The following is a 13,279-nucleotide window of genomic DNA, read 5'->3' as shown; positions in this document are numbered from 1 at the left end:
ACAGTCACATTGTAATGTAACTGCCAATGAAGCTCATGTCTGGGCTCTGGACATGTGTTTCAGCGAGCACCCACTGCCAGTCAAATCCTGAAGTGAGACACTGCCCAAAGAATTCCAAACTCAGATCAAAGAGGCAAGAAACACCAATAGTGCTTACTCTGCTCCTACAGACACGCTCAGAGCCTCCAGGCAATGCCGTGCTTTGCTTAGGTGAGTCCCCATGCAGGGACAGGCCTCTTCTGGTACAGACCTGTGGTAAGGAGGAAAGCTGCCAGCTGGCCAGCTGTCAGACTGACAGAAGACTTGTGCAATGAAGCAGTAATTACTTTTTTCTTTTAATTATCCCCAGACAGGTGTGCAACTTCACACCTCCTGCAAGAGCAACAAAATGCAGATCTGAATAAATTAAAAAATAAACAAACCAAAAAAAAAACAACCCAAACCCACAAAATACTTTAACCTTCAACAGTTGTTGCCTACTTAACACAAACAGTACTCAGCTTGCCAGCTGCACACATTAGCTGGAACTGAAAGGAAAGACTGGCATTGCAAGAGCTCACGGAAGGTTGTGCTTTCCACCAGCTGAGGGGATGTAACTGCTCTGCTCCTGCAATGCACCTGCTCACAGAGGAGAAAGGAGGCACTTTCCTCAGAGATAACCAAAGGGGCAACTCTAATTCTTCATTTCATACTCCACTGAAGTTCTAAGACCCAGCTATCTGCCTACCACAAAAATGTCACCATTTAAATGGGGACTTAGATTTCTGCCTGTTTTGTGCCTCTTCTGACAATCTGCATCTATACACCCTGTGCCCTTAACCCTTTTCCCAAAACAGGCAATGTTACAAGATTGCAGCCACTTGGCCGCTGGGGGATGGAGAGCTACAGTTAGTGCAGGTTCAGAGCCTGCCACACAAGGAGCGCTCCAATCCCACCTGGGAGAGACATTAATATCCCAGTCACTCCAAATGGTGGGAACACACTATCTTCAGTCTTCTCTCACCTCCGTGATTAACAACTTCACTCTATAATGGCAGAATGTTTTCAATGCAACTGTGAGAACAGGAAACAAATGCAGCTCTTTCTGCATTAGATATGGATATGGATCTAATTTCCACTCCCTCATGTGCCCTGCTTATCACAATTCAGATACATGACCCTGATACTGAAAGCAAAATGTCCTCCCTGCTGTCTTCTCATCAGCAACTTAATCCAGCGAGGAAATATAGTCAAAGTGCAGCTAAAACATGACCATTCCAATTTGAAATGTCTTAATATAGAAATGTATATTATGAAGGTTCATTTGCAATATGAAAGTAGCCTAGCCATTCTTCCTTTCAACTTCCTAATACTTGAAAAAATTCACCTCAATTAGCAAGACGCTGATCTACATTCAATTGCTTCCTCCTGTCAGTTAACACATAGGAGCTAATCCTTTCCAGCCTGTTTTATCTACTAAAGTATGACAGTAGGGAACAACTACAACCGTTTTAATACCTTTATGCTGAAAGCTTGTCCAAATTAACACCAGAATGTTGTAACTAAGCTCTACCAAAGCATAAAGCATTAGGAAAGGCTCTTGTACTTACCTGTTTTTGTATGTTTGCACCAAGATTCACATGGACAGAATTTGCTGGGTTTATAAGGAAGGGCATGTTCCCTGACTGTACAGCAGCCCCCTCCCTGCCTGTCTCTGAGCAGTACGTGAATTCAGGTCCTGACCTGAACTACGTTACATGTATGCTCTGCCTGACTGACCTGGGTTTGGGTGTACCTGGTACCTTATGAACTCAACTAGTGATCACCAGACTGGTGTCACTAACCACCTCCAGTTGTCTTGTGTGCATACTGCAGGACTGCATCCTTGTTGCTGAGGATGCTGCCCATATCAGCTTCTTATCCTACTTGGCTCCCATCTCCTATTTGCTGGCGTAGCAGCCAGTGCTTGCTGCTCCCCAGCAGTCAGCTCAGGTCACTTCCAGCCTTGCACCAGCATCACATGGCCTGGCCATTTGGCTGTGCATGAGCTTTCCCTCAGTCACACATGGCCTCAGGTCAAACTCCAAATTCTGTTGAAGAATGCAGCCAGTTTACAAGTCAGGTCACAGCCCTGATTCCCAAACCTTTCAGTGGAAATTTGTGACTGCACAGGGCATAAATACCCTGTTAGATGTAGCTAAGCTTTGCTGTCTGCCTGTGGGACTACTTGACACACATTAGTTGCTCAGCAATACCAGTCTCCTGGCTCTCAGGGATGGCTTTAGGTGACTCTTACACAGAGCACCACAGTACCATGCTTAAGAATGCCAATATGTATGTCACTGCTCTGAAGCAACTCTTTGGCAGCTGGCAAGAGTGTTGCTGAGACAGCTTTGCTGGAGCTTTAGCGGAGGCCAGGCAGTCATTAAATACATCCTCTAACTCATAAATCCAGTCATGGATCTTGAGGTGGAGGGAGGAGATATGTGACCCATCATCAGTCACGGCTAACAGATGCCCGCAAAAATGAGTTGATCTATCCTAGGCGCTGAGGCAGATGACACCCTAGAGAAGAGCCTGATGACAGGCTGGGAGAGGGGCCTGAACCTCTAAGGAGTCCTCCATGTTCTCCACCTTCCCACAGCCATCCCATTGCAAGGGCTGAGGGGGTGGGATCTGCCTGTCCTCACCCAAAAGCAGGAGGAGGAAGACAGATGGAGACCCCAGATAAGGTGGGTCAGTGCAACTATAGCCTACTGGAGTCCTTATGACCTTAAGACTCTGCAGGAGCTTCATATACTTAGTCTGCAAGTGACAGCAGGAGACAGTTTTGCTAGAGAAACAGGGTAACAAGGAGTTGTGACTATTGTTAGACTTCCCTGTTTTAATGTGGGTGGAATTATTTAATTCTCTCTCAAACCATGTGTGTAATTGTTACACAGTCACAGAAACACAGGCTACGCACACTTATCTCCACACTCACTATCACTTTTATACAAGATTTTAAATACCCCACTTTCAGTTCCCCCTTGCAGAAGCCTTGCTTTATAGACTATCACTATGGACAAATAAAACTCATGATTTCAAAATACATATGCCTCAAATGTATTAATTCATTTAAAACTGTTACTGTAATTACATGTCACCAGTTCTTTACCTTCCTCCCATTTTATAGACTTAATTGCTAAAGAGAGTGATGCATTCTTAATTAGTCAACTGATTACAAGTAGAATTTCTTTCTGCTTTGAAGCTGCATCTTTAGAATATTCTTTCATGCAGAATAAGTCTGGGGCCTCATTAACATCCTAATTAACCGTACTGACAAATTCAGGAACAAAAGCTGCCATATTTGCAATCAAATGAACCCTTTGATAAAGCAGAAGTTTTGTCAAGAAAGCTCAAGAAATTTCAGCAAGATGTACATCTCTGTTAGCAAGTGCTGCTGAAGGCAGAAGAATCTGGGTACAGAAAACCATTAAATGCCCAAATACAGGTTTTGGAGACTTAATCAGCTGCATTGAAGCCTTTTCCCCAAAATGTATCGATAATAAAATTTCCAAAAAATTCACTAAGCTACTAAAAATCCGATTGATTTTTCATTGTTAAAAAGGAGTCTATTTTTGTTTCAAATAACTTATTTTTTCCATTAAGAAATTTAGATTCCAAGTCCAATTTTTTATTTGGATTATATAAAAGCTTATGCTTAACCTTTTGGGTCAGCCTAAATAACTTAATAACTAACCTAATTGAGTCAGTCTTGTATGTCACTTTGCAAGCTTGTGTAAGTGCCTATAGGATAAACTTAGATATGGAAATACAAGCATTTCACACTTAACAATAAGTCACAAGGTCAGATATTAACAGAAATGGGACTTAACACCTTTTAGTATGAAGTTTACTTTAAAGTAACACTAATATTTTCTGGTGTTGTGCTTTTTTAGTTTTCCCTTTAATAAATCTTGGTTCAAAAAAGTGAACTGAAAACATGAAATTCCAACAACTTTTTGTTGTAATTGATCAGATTGCCCAGCACTCAGTTGGACTGGAAGGAACAGAATTGCCAGAAAAATGAAATTACCTGCAGCAGAAAGATGAGAATTCTCTGCAGGCTGTATATTGAGGTGCTCAGTAGCAGAGGGAACCCAATTCTCTTACTCTAGCCTGAGAGAAGGCATTCAGTTCAGAAAATGCACTGAAAAAAAACAGTAAAATTTGTTACATACAAACAACGACTTGTAAGTGCTTTGTAAACAGTTAGAAGACACATCTCCTTGCATGCCTACAAGAGCTTGTCCATGCTGGGAAAGAAACATCCATTGCTCCAAAGTGGCCACCAGCAGTGAAGCTGCGCTGTGACCATCCTATTACTGAATACCAGATTTGCTGGTAGCCCTGTGTTTTCTACCACCATTTCAGGCAAGTTGGCAAACACAGCTAAACTTTGCCTTTACAAAGAGGCTAGCTGATGCCACATGCTGTAATACAGACACTAATTTTCACAGTCTAGCAATTACCTTAAGATAAAGCATGGCTGCTCTTTAAGAGCATATGGAAAACTGAACTATAAATTAGTGAAAGATTCTGCACTCAAAACAGTAAGGAGAATTTATTAGTAATTATTGTATAACGACTTAATGTAAACAATGCACAACAATAGTGGCAAATATACTCCTTATCCTGCAGTATAGGTCTTATCTCACAATAAGAAACATGATCCAGAACAACAAATACAGGAAAGAAAGCACAGAGACACAATTAGTCAGGTAAAGAGCTTAGAAATTATTGCTGGAAAAATTAGGCTTGCGAGAGCAGAGAGAGAGAGGGAGGATTTGGCAGCAGAGCTGGGAGACTGTTCCAGGAATAGGAGGCAGCACACAACAAAATGCAAAGCTGAGAGTAGGAGGAAGAGATAAAGGGAGGAGTGTACAGAGAGTCAGAGGGGAATAGGAGAAAATGACAGCTCACATTGCTTAAGGGGGCAGAAACACAGCAGCTAAAGACAAATTTTGCCTCAAACATTAGGTCTAGTTTGCCTACTTTTAGAAAACATGGGTTCTTTAATAATCAAAAGAAGCAGGGGCTGAAAGACTGAACATCTACATGGACGAGTTTCCGGCAGGAATACACTTGCAAGCGTACAACTCATGTATCTGATGCTCATGGAGGAGAGCTTATAATGTCTGCAAATGTAAAGTTCCCTGTGTCTTGCAACATCCAGGCACACCAGAGCATTTCATCCATATCCTGACTACAGCCACTGCTGGTTTGGCTGTGAAACTGTATTATGCTTGCAGTACTGACTACATTCACCTGTTTCTTCTGTTCAGAGAGAAGTGCTGGGGAAGAACAGAAGTCAGAAGACTGCACCAAGTAGGAAAGTTGCTCCCGCTGTTCTTACAGTACTTTCTGTCTTATCAGCTGAGATCATTCCCCATAGTGACACAAAAGCTGTATGAGCAAGGTGCACTACCTGGCACCTGAATTAAAGAACACGCATGCTAAAACATGATGAATGCTGAAATTCCTCATTTATATTGAAATCTAAAGTAGAGAGGTGCTAGCTAAGCTCAGAGAGGTAGCAAACACTTTGTAGTTTTCAGATCACTTAACAGTAAAATCTTATGCACAGTTGTGATGGGAGAGAAACAATCACATTCAATTCAAACTTGACTTTGCAGCAACACTACAGCTAAATAATTCACGCTTTTTAGGAGCCCTGAATTAGATTAACACTGTACACACATAAAAAATTGTTTCTTCTTTTTCTACTATGCCATGAAAAGGGAGAATAAAAGCAGCCTGAGATATCCAAACTGCATTTTCTTATCTCCTCTTTTGTAGCCAAAACACAAGTATTAAGTAATTTTTAGCTACAGCAACTTTGAAGAGCTGTAATTGTCCTACTAAAAAATTAAACCACGATAAGCATCTTTTGGAATTTTAGACATTAATGTTAAAGTTAAATACACAGATTAATTTTAGTTCTAATTATTTGGTCTACTTAAATCTGACATAATTAATTTGGTAGTTGGAATGTAAGAATTACAGCTTTTTGGAAGACACGCTCTGTTTTGGTACACAACAAAGAAATGAAGCCTCCACATGAACTGCAAAATTGAGTCTGCATTAAGGATCTGTGTTAGTGTTTCTGCAATATGGAAAACTTTCACTTCATCCTCATTCTCCCACAAAGCACTACATGGCTTTCTGAACTTCTGTGACTGGAAGCCTAATGGAAAGCTCATTCAAAGGACCTGCTGACACCTTGATACTTGTAGCAAGAATCTTGCTATGGTGTTTTTATGCGGTTTTCTGCACTCAGACCTCTTGGCCTGCCTGTGCTGTACCAACCTATTTATCTGACACGACCAAGCAGCAGCACGAGGCAGCAGCCTACTGCTGGAGGCAACCCAGCCTCGCTGTGCTCCTGCTGGCCTTGGAGTTGCTGCACAGGCAAATGTGCAAACTCACCCGTATCCTTTCTAGTCAGGAGAGCACATGCACATGTCCCCCTTCTCTCTGGCCACACGAGGCTGCCAGACTGACAAACGCATTGGCCATTCCAGCTCCTAGAAATCCAGAGCTCGTTTTCAGCTTCTCATTTCCCCCCCAACTCAGCTGAGTGGCCCTTCGGCAGCAGCAGCAAACTCCATCCAAGCAGTACCCAGGTGTGCATAGGACTACTGTAGCCTACTCCCATTCAGCTCCTCTCAGAATTAAGAAAGGACAACTATTTTCTAACTCATTCCTGCACACAAACACTGAGGAGCCAATTGTGTCCCCTCATCCAGACATGGACTCTCCACACTTGAAGAGGAACATTCCACTGCTGAGCCAGAACTGGGAGCTCCATGTTCAAGAGACCAACACCACAAACTGCTGCCACGTAAATGGCAGCATCATTTCTGGCTTCTCTCTCTCCTAAGACAGCTAAAGAATGGGCAGAAGGAAGAGGAGCATTATCACAAGAGACAAGACAGGGTAGGATATTGAAATCTTCAACTTCCTCTATACACACTGGTCCACAAGCATAAAAATTGCTTTCTGAGATCATTTGAGAAACAGTAAGTACATTTTATGTACCTTCTGGGAGACAAGTAAATATCATTTTTAAAGCAAGGAATTTGAGAGCAGGACTGAGTTCAGTTCACTATTTCACGTCTAACTTGTGGTTACACACTGCCCAAACTGCATCTGTAAAATGAGAACCATGTTAAACAAAGACTGCGAGCAGTGGTGCCTCAACAGCACTATGTGAACAGACCAGAATGAATTCTTATCTTGATGCTACCCTGCAAAATAAATGTAAAAAAAAAAAGTGATAAAGGTGGGATTGCCACCTGCTCTACTGTAAACACACCAGATAATGAGATCTGAGGCAGAAAGGACGTGAAAAATCCTCTTGCAGTTCTCAATTAGAAGAATGATTTCAACTTTGCTTTGCTTGCTTACAGCACAGAAAGTGGCCCGCGAAAGGGGTAAAAATCATTTTCCCCTCCACTGTATTTGCCAAACTCATACATTTCTTTTTTTTTATTGCTTCTGTTTGTGTCAAACAGAGGAACGGTACTCATTCAACAAGGGCCACCTCAGAGGTTAAACTACTGGCAGTGGCATTTAATTTATTGGGAAGGAGGATGACAGTGAATTTACTTTAGGTCAAATTGCTTATATGAAGAATCACCTTGGACTTTGCAAGTGCTGAGAATACAAACAAGAGGAGATATTTGAGTCCTCTACCTTTTTAGAGAGAGTTTTGCTTTCCTTTGTGATTCTAAATAGATCAATGCCAATCAACCAACTTCACACAGGCAAAACCAATGCCATGAACGCTACCCCAAGTGCCCTATCATTTCAGAAGAGACTCCTCCAATTGTCTCTCCCACTGCTTACATAAATCCAAACCAGTAGCTGTATATACATCAGTGGGATGCACCAGTGGTGTTATGTGCTCTCCCACACACCCCACACACCGTCTCCCTAGGAAACATTTCCACATAACATAAATACATTCCACACTTGAATTTTCAGCATACAAGTGCTTGCTTTGAAATGAAGCACGCAATATGGAGTGGCCATTAAGTATTGCAGAAAGGTAAACTTCTCCATTCTCTGTTTTGGTTCTAAAAAGGAGGGCGCCTTTATAACCTCAGCTCATACATGAGGCTATGAACAAGCAACATTATGCATCCTTTGTTGTACAATACCTAACTTTACAACCTTTTGTTTGGAAGAATGCATCACACTGGATTAAAAGATGCTTTTGAAATGTTAAGCAACAAAAAGCCCTTCAAGGAATATTTTGCATTAAAGATGGCTTCAAATTCATAGTGAAAAACTCCGGTACCAGCCACATTCTGAGAACAATGTGTGCTTGCTCTCTACCAGCCCTCGTGCCTGGCTTGCTGGATCTATAAGGGAGTTGGTTATTGCCCTAAGGGAGTATTAGATAATAAAGAGCTCAGAGTTTGTCTTTCGCTTCATGCCCGGGCTCATCCTAATGTGTATAAGTAGGCTTAGTTTGCAGACTGTCTTTCTCAACCTCTTCCCTCTCCTGTTTTTCAGCAACCCAGCAACATTGTTTTATAAATGAGCACTACCAATTGCCTCTTTTAAAACATACTTATTGAATCCATCACCTTATTTAGAGCAATCCAGAAGACTAAAATGAGGTTCCTAGCTTCTAAACACACCAAAGTGCTTTTGCTGCACTGAGTGACCCCATCATGAAGCAGCACAAAACTGGCATCCCACATAGCAGTAACTGCTCAAGTACCTGCTCCGGTCCAGCAGCACGAAGCTACAGGTGGCACACCACCCTGCTAGAATGGAAACTCTGGAACTGGTGCATGGAATTATGTGTGTCAACAGAGACACAGCTACACACTGAAGTGCTAATACTAGGCAGAACAGTGCTTGTGCAATCAGACCTTAACTGTGGTTTCAGGAAAATGGTTGTATCCACTCATGAAATGCCATAACGTTTTACTAAGCATATAAAATGGCTGTTTTAGGATGGAAGACAACAGCGGGCTTAATAACTTTTCATTATACTTCATCTAAGATGAAAAGACTTGATACATAACTTCTGGATGGTTTAAAGCAACAGAGAACATTTTTATTAAAAGATCATTTATATTTTTATAGCCATTTCTTTCAAACCATCAATGCAGAAAAGCCATATAGGAGGTTGCCCGTCAATTCCAGCAGTGAAGTAAGACCCATCAGCATGTGACCTGTGAGACGTTACTTCAGTTCTTCATTAGTTGAACACGTTAACTTCCACCGTTTAATTATCTTTTTGAGATTCTTGAATTTAATAGTATAGAGAAAGGACAAAGTCTTACAATAAATACAACAACAGGGAAAAAATTCCATTGCAAACCCAAAGAAGCAGTGAACACCAGCCTTCCTTATCTTTTACAAGTTGAAGCTGGGAAGTGAAGATGGAGGGCTGAGAAGGGAATTAGAAATTACGTCTCCTCACCACATAGTTGCATCATAGAGACAAGGTTGTAGACTGCAGGCGCTGCATTTAGATAGTTACTTATAAAGCAGCTTAATCATCTGACTACATTCACTACAATAAGAGGGGAAAAAAAAAACCACTAAGACTTTGAAAAGAGTTTCTGTGAGAAGTTTCTGGTCTGTGCTCCAGGCCATGCTCTTATGCTCTTTATCTGCAGCCTTTGGCCATACTGCAGGACAACCAATATAATCAGAGCAAACTTGACTGGTTAACTGAAGAACATCACTTTAACGCTCAAATTCTGTTTAGAGTGCCCTGACCATGAGAAGATCAGGAGGCCTCCATCCTTAAGCTTGAAGATCAAGAAATTTCTTAATGACCAGAACATCTTCAGTGTTCCAAGTGAATCACTTCCCAGGGAATTCAAAACTGAAAATCAAACACACTGTAACAAAATGATTTTCTTTTACTAGTTTTTGGTGAAAGAAAAAAGAATGTTTACAAAATTTTCTACTTCTAATCTTTCAGGTTGCTAAACATTAGCTTAGCAAAACCAGCTTTGCTCTTGATATGCAAATGAGAATCTAGATTGCTGCATGACAAACCACTAGGAAATGTGGCTGCATTAGTCCTCAAGGAGCATATGAAACATCACCTGATTTTTAAAATATTCTGTCTGTAATGGCTCCAATCTTCACAAAGATTTCATCAGTTACCAATATTGCTGATATCTTTCACCTTCTAGTCAGGTATCCAAGACTGACTTAGAAAGGTCAGAGTATCTACCTTTAATGGAGGGTAAGCAGTAGCTTAGGCGAAGAAATGCAGTTATACCCAGATTCCTTATACTATTCCCACACATTTGAGCCATTAACTTCTTACAGGCCACATTTTAGTATCTGAATTTAACCCATTAGGAAGGATTAAATACCCATCAGGGGAAGGAAAGAGAGAACAGAAGGAAGAGGAGAGCAAGGGACTAACGTGGAGTTTAATGATAAAGGATTGTAACAAGCATAGCAGTGCAAGATACAAGCCCTGCCAACTCCACTTAGTGCACTGCCTAACACAATCACTGAAGAACAGAACAGCTCCCCCATCCTCCTCTCAAAGCATGTTCCTTGCAGATGTCAACTAGTTAAACACACAGTCAAATAGCAAAGCATGAATGCAAACAATGCTTACAGACTAGGTAATAATTAAATAAGGAACAACACAAATATTGAAATTCCTACCTTTAAAGGCGATGCCCACAAGTGAAGTTCTCACTTGGAAGGGGTCTAGCAGTCAGCAAGAAAAGACACGATGCCAAAGAGAAATAAAGGAGAGTGGAAAGCCTGAGAGCTGCTCTCCACAAAAACCATAAATGAACTAAGCTGGCCTTTCCTGAGAAGGGCAGCCGGGCTGCACAGCTGGTGGATGCCTGAACTATAATCAGTAGCAGTGACTGCATTCCCTTCGCTCAATGCTGCCAGATCATTCTGTGAACCTAAGGATGCTGAATTTTAAGTACACACAAATGGAAAAATGCAAATAAATTCACGTTTCAAAAGAGCAGATCCATGCTGAGCTTAACCCAGAACGTTAAGCCCTAGCTGGTATTTCATACTGCAGCTACAGGTGGGCAATGGGCAAAGCATAGTCTCACATAAACAGCTCAAATGAACAGCTGCTTTATCCCCATAAACTATCTTGCCTAGCAGCTCCTCTCTGGAAAGCTTCCACAGCACTCCCTGAAATCCCAGGAACAATGAAGGGAAAGTAAGAGAAGCACGGTCCTGGATTCAGATTATCATGGCACACGGCAGATTCAAGATGCTCCTTCAGGGTGGGGATACAGCTCCGTTCCTTCCACTTAACACGCTGTGCATCTCATCGCAGTGGGGTGTTGAACTCCATTTGCACAGCAGACAATGGGATCTGGCAGCAGTTCAAAGGCATCTCAAGCAAAGTGACTGAACACGCTCACTGCCGCTGGGGCAGAGCGGGATGCAGGGTGCCCACTTTCTTCCCCTCCACCAGACTGCACAGGCAGGTGCTGCACCGTTGGCAGCCAGCTCTCCTTTTGTTCCAGCGGCAAGAGGATCAAGGGGGAAAACAAGAAGGTGCTGCTACAGAGCATGGCAGCACTGAGACCCACACCAATAAGGTAGAGAGATGCAGGGCGGGGGGAAGAGAAGGGAGAGGGGGAGAGAAGCGGGTGGGAGAGGGAGGGTGAGCAGGGGAGAGGGGAGGAAGGCAGCCCACACAGCCAGCAGTGCCTGGCACCCTGACAGCATGCTGCCGGAGTTTGTCTTCTGAAGCTGTCATAGCTTTATGGATGCCTTCAGATTGACAAGCTGACGAGGGAAACTACACTCTGCAAATGCATTCAGCAGTAGTAAATTGCTTCTCTTGCCCTAATGTGGCTCACAGTTTCACTTGGGGAACTGATCTCATTATCAGAAAAAAAAAAAAAAAAAATAGAAACCAAACCAAATGCACTCTGCAAATGCATTCAGCAGTAGTAAATTGCTTCTCTTGCCCTAATGTGGCTCACAGTTTCACTTGGGGAACTGATCTCATTATCAGAAAAAAAAAAAAAAAATAGAAACCAAACCAAATGCACAGAAGCTAAATGTGCCCAGACACTATTATTGGAATTTGAGATGGGAATAAATCTGTGGATGGACATAGAAAAATCACCTGCTCCAGCACCACTAATAAAAAATTAACACATTCAAAGAACAAATACATAAATCTGAGGGCATGCTCTGTCCATGTGGTGGTGGAGATGAACTCTCTTTAAACCCCTAGAAGGATGCCGCAAGAAGGGTTCTGTATTTTAAAACATAGCAGGCAATGGTGCTTGGTGGAGCGGGGATGCATGCGGGGTCCATTGGAGGAAGCACATCACTTCTGGCCACACCACTGTGCTCTGCTCTCTGAAGACACAAAGCCAGAGGGAGGCTCAAAGCTGTATCTTCCCCCAGACAGGGTTTGGGAGAAGAGGGTTTTCAGCCAGGATGACATACTAGCACACATCTCTAGAGGAGTTATTTTAACAGGAGCTGACAGCACACAGTGAACGCTCCTGTAATAAGGCACTGCAAACTTAGTGCAATGGAGTGTTACAGGGTATTAGGCAGTGCTGGAAGAGGCTTGAATCTGATCGATTCGGTTGCTACTTTTATTATAAAGCAAACAAAGCACCTCCTTAAAATTTTCTCCTGACGTTACCAAGATAAAAAGAACAATCAGAAACAAGGGTGAGTTATTGAGCTCTCACATTTTACCTCCTATGCCTTCACCTGATTGTGCAAGATGTCTACCTTCTCCCAGTTAAAATGACCAGGTAGCCACAGCATACGCTGTCTCAAAGATATTTATTTTCTACAATTATTTTCTCTAGCAGAACAAGAACAAGCCTTAACCCTCAGCCTAAGAGTTAACATGGTTTAAATTGTTTATTATAAATTAGGCGATTTTCCTTTTGAATTAACAATAAATTTAACTCAGAATGGGCATGCTATTATGCATTACTTCTGTTCTGTAATGGCACAATGACCTGCTCAATGTTTTTTCATCCTAGAAGTTACATTACAAAAACACAGCAAATTATTAATTCATTTAATATGGAAACTAGAAAAAAATATTAAACTCTTTCAGAAGTAAAAGCACACGGATATTAGGCTATTTATTGCTAAATGGTGAATAAATGCCAAGGTGCTGAGAAACACTGATTACACACAATAAAGTAGTGCCGCTGTCCTAATTAATCAGCAAAAGCTAATTGGATGCTGAGAACCATTTAAAGATGTGGGTTCCACAAGTAACAGGGGACCCAACCCT

At 41.9% G+C, this 13,279-nt stretch overlaps 1 protein-coding gene across 8 annotated transcripts in view; it reads right to left on the bottom strand.

The window, feature by feature from the left end:
* Positions 1 to 13,279, bottom strand: part of NDST2 (N-deacetylase and N-sulfotransferase 2) — a 122,761-nt gene that overhangs the window by 27,475 nt on the left and 82,007 nt on the right. For 3 of the 8 annotated variants that reach the window (XM_015866635.2, XM_015866636.2, XM_015866637.1), the window contains one exon: positions 4,058 to 4,171. The exons of the other annotated variants lie outside the window; for them this stretch is intronic. The gene's annotated coding sequence lies outside the window, so the exon portion shown is untranslated. The remainder of the gene's footprint in view (positions 1 to 4,057; positions 4,172 to 13,279) is intronic. 8 annotated transcript variants of the gene reach the window in all.

This window comes from Coturnix japonica, chromosome 6 (assembly GCF_001577835.2).
Source record: "Coturnix japonica isolate 7356 chromosome 6, Coturnix japonica 2.1, whole genome shotgun sequence".
NCBI classification, from domain to species: Eukaryota; Metazoa; Chordata; class Aves; order Galliformes; family Phasianidae; genus Coturnix; species Coturnix japonica.
This window is presented reverse-complemented; position numbering and strand designations above follow the sequence as displayed.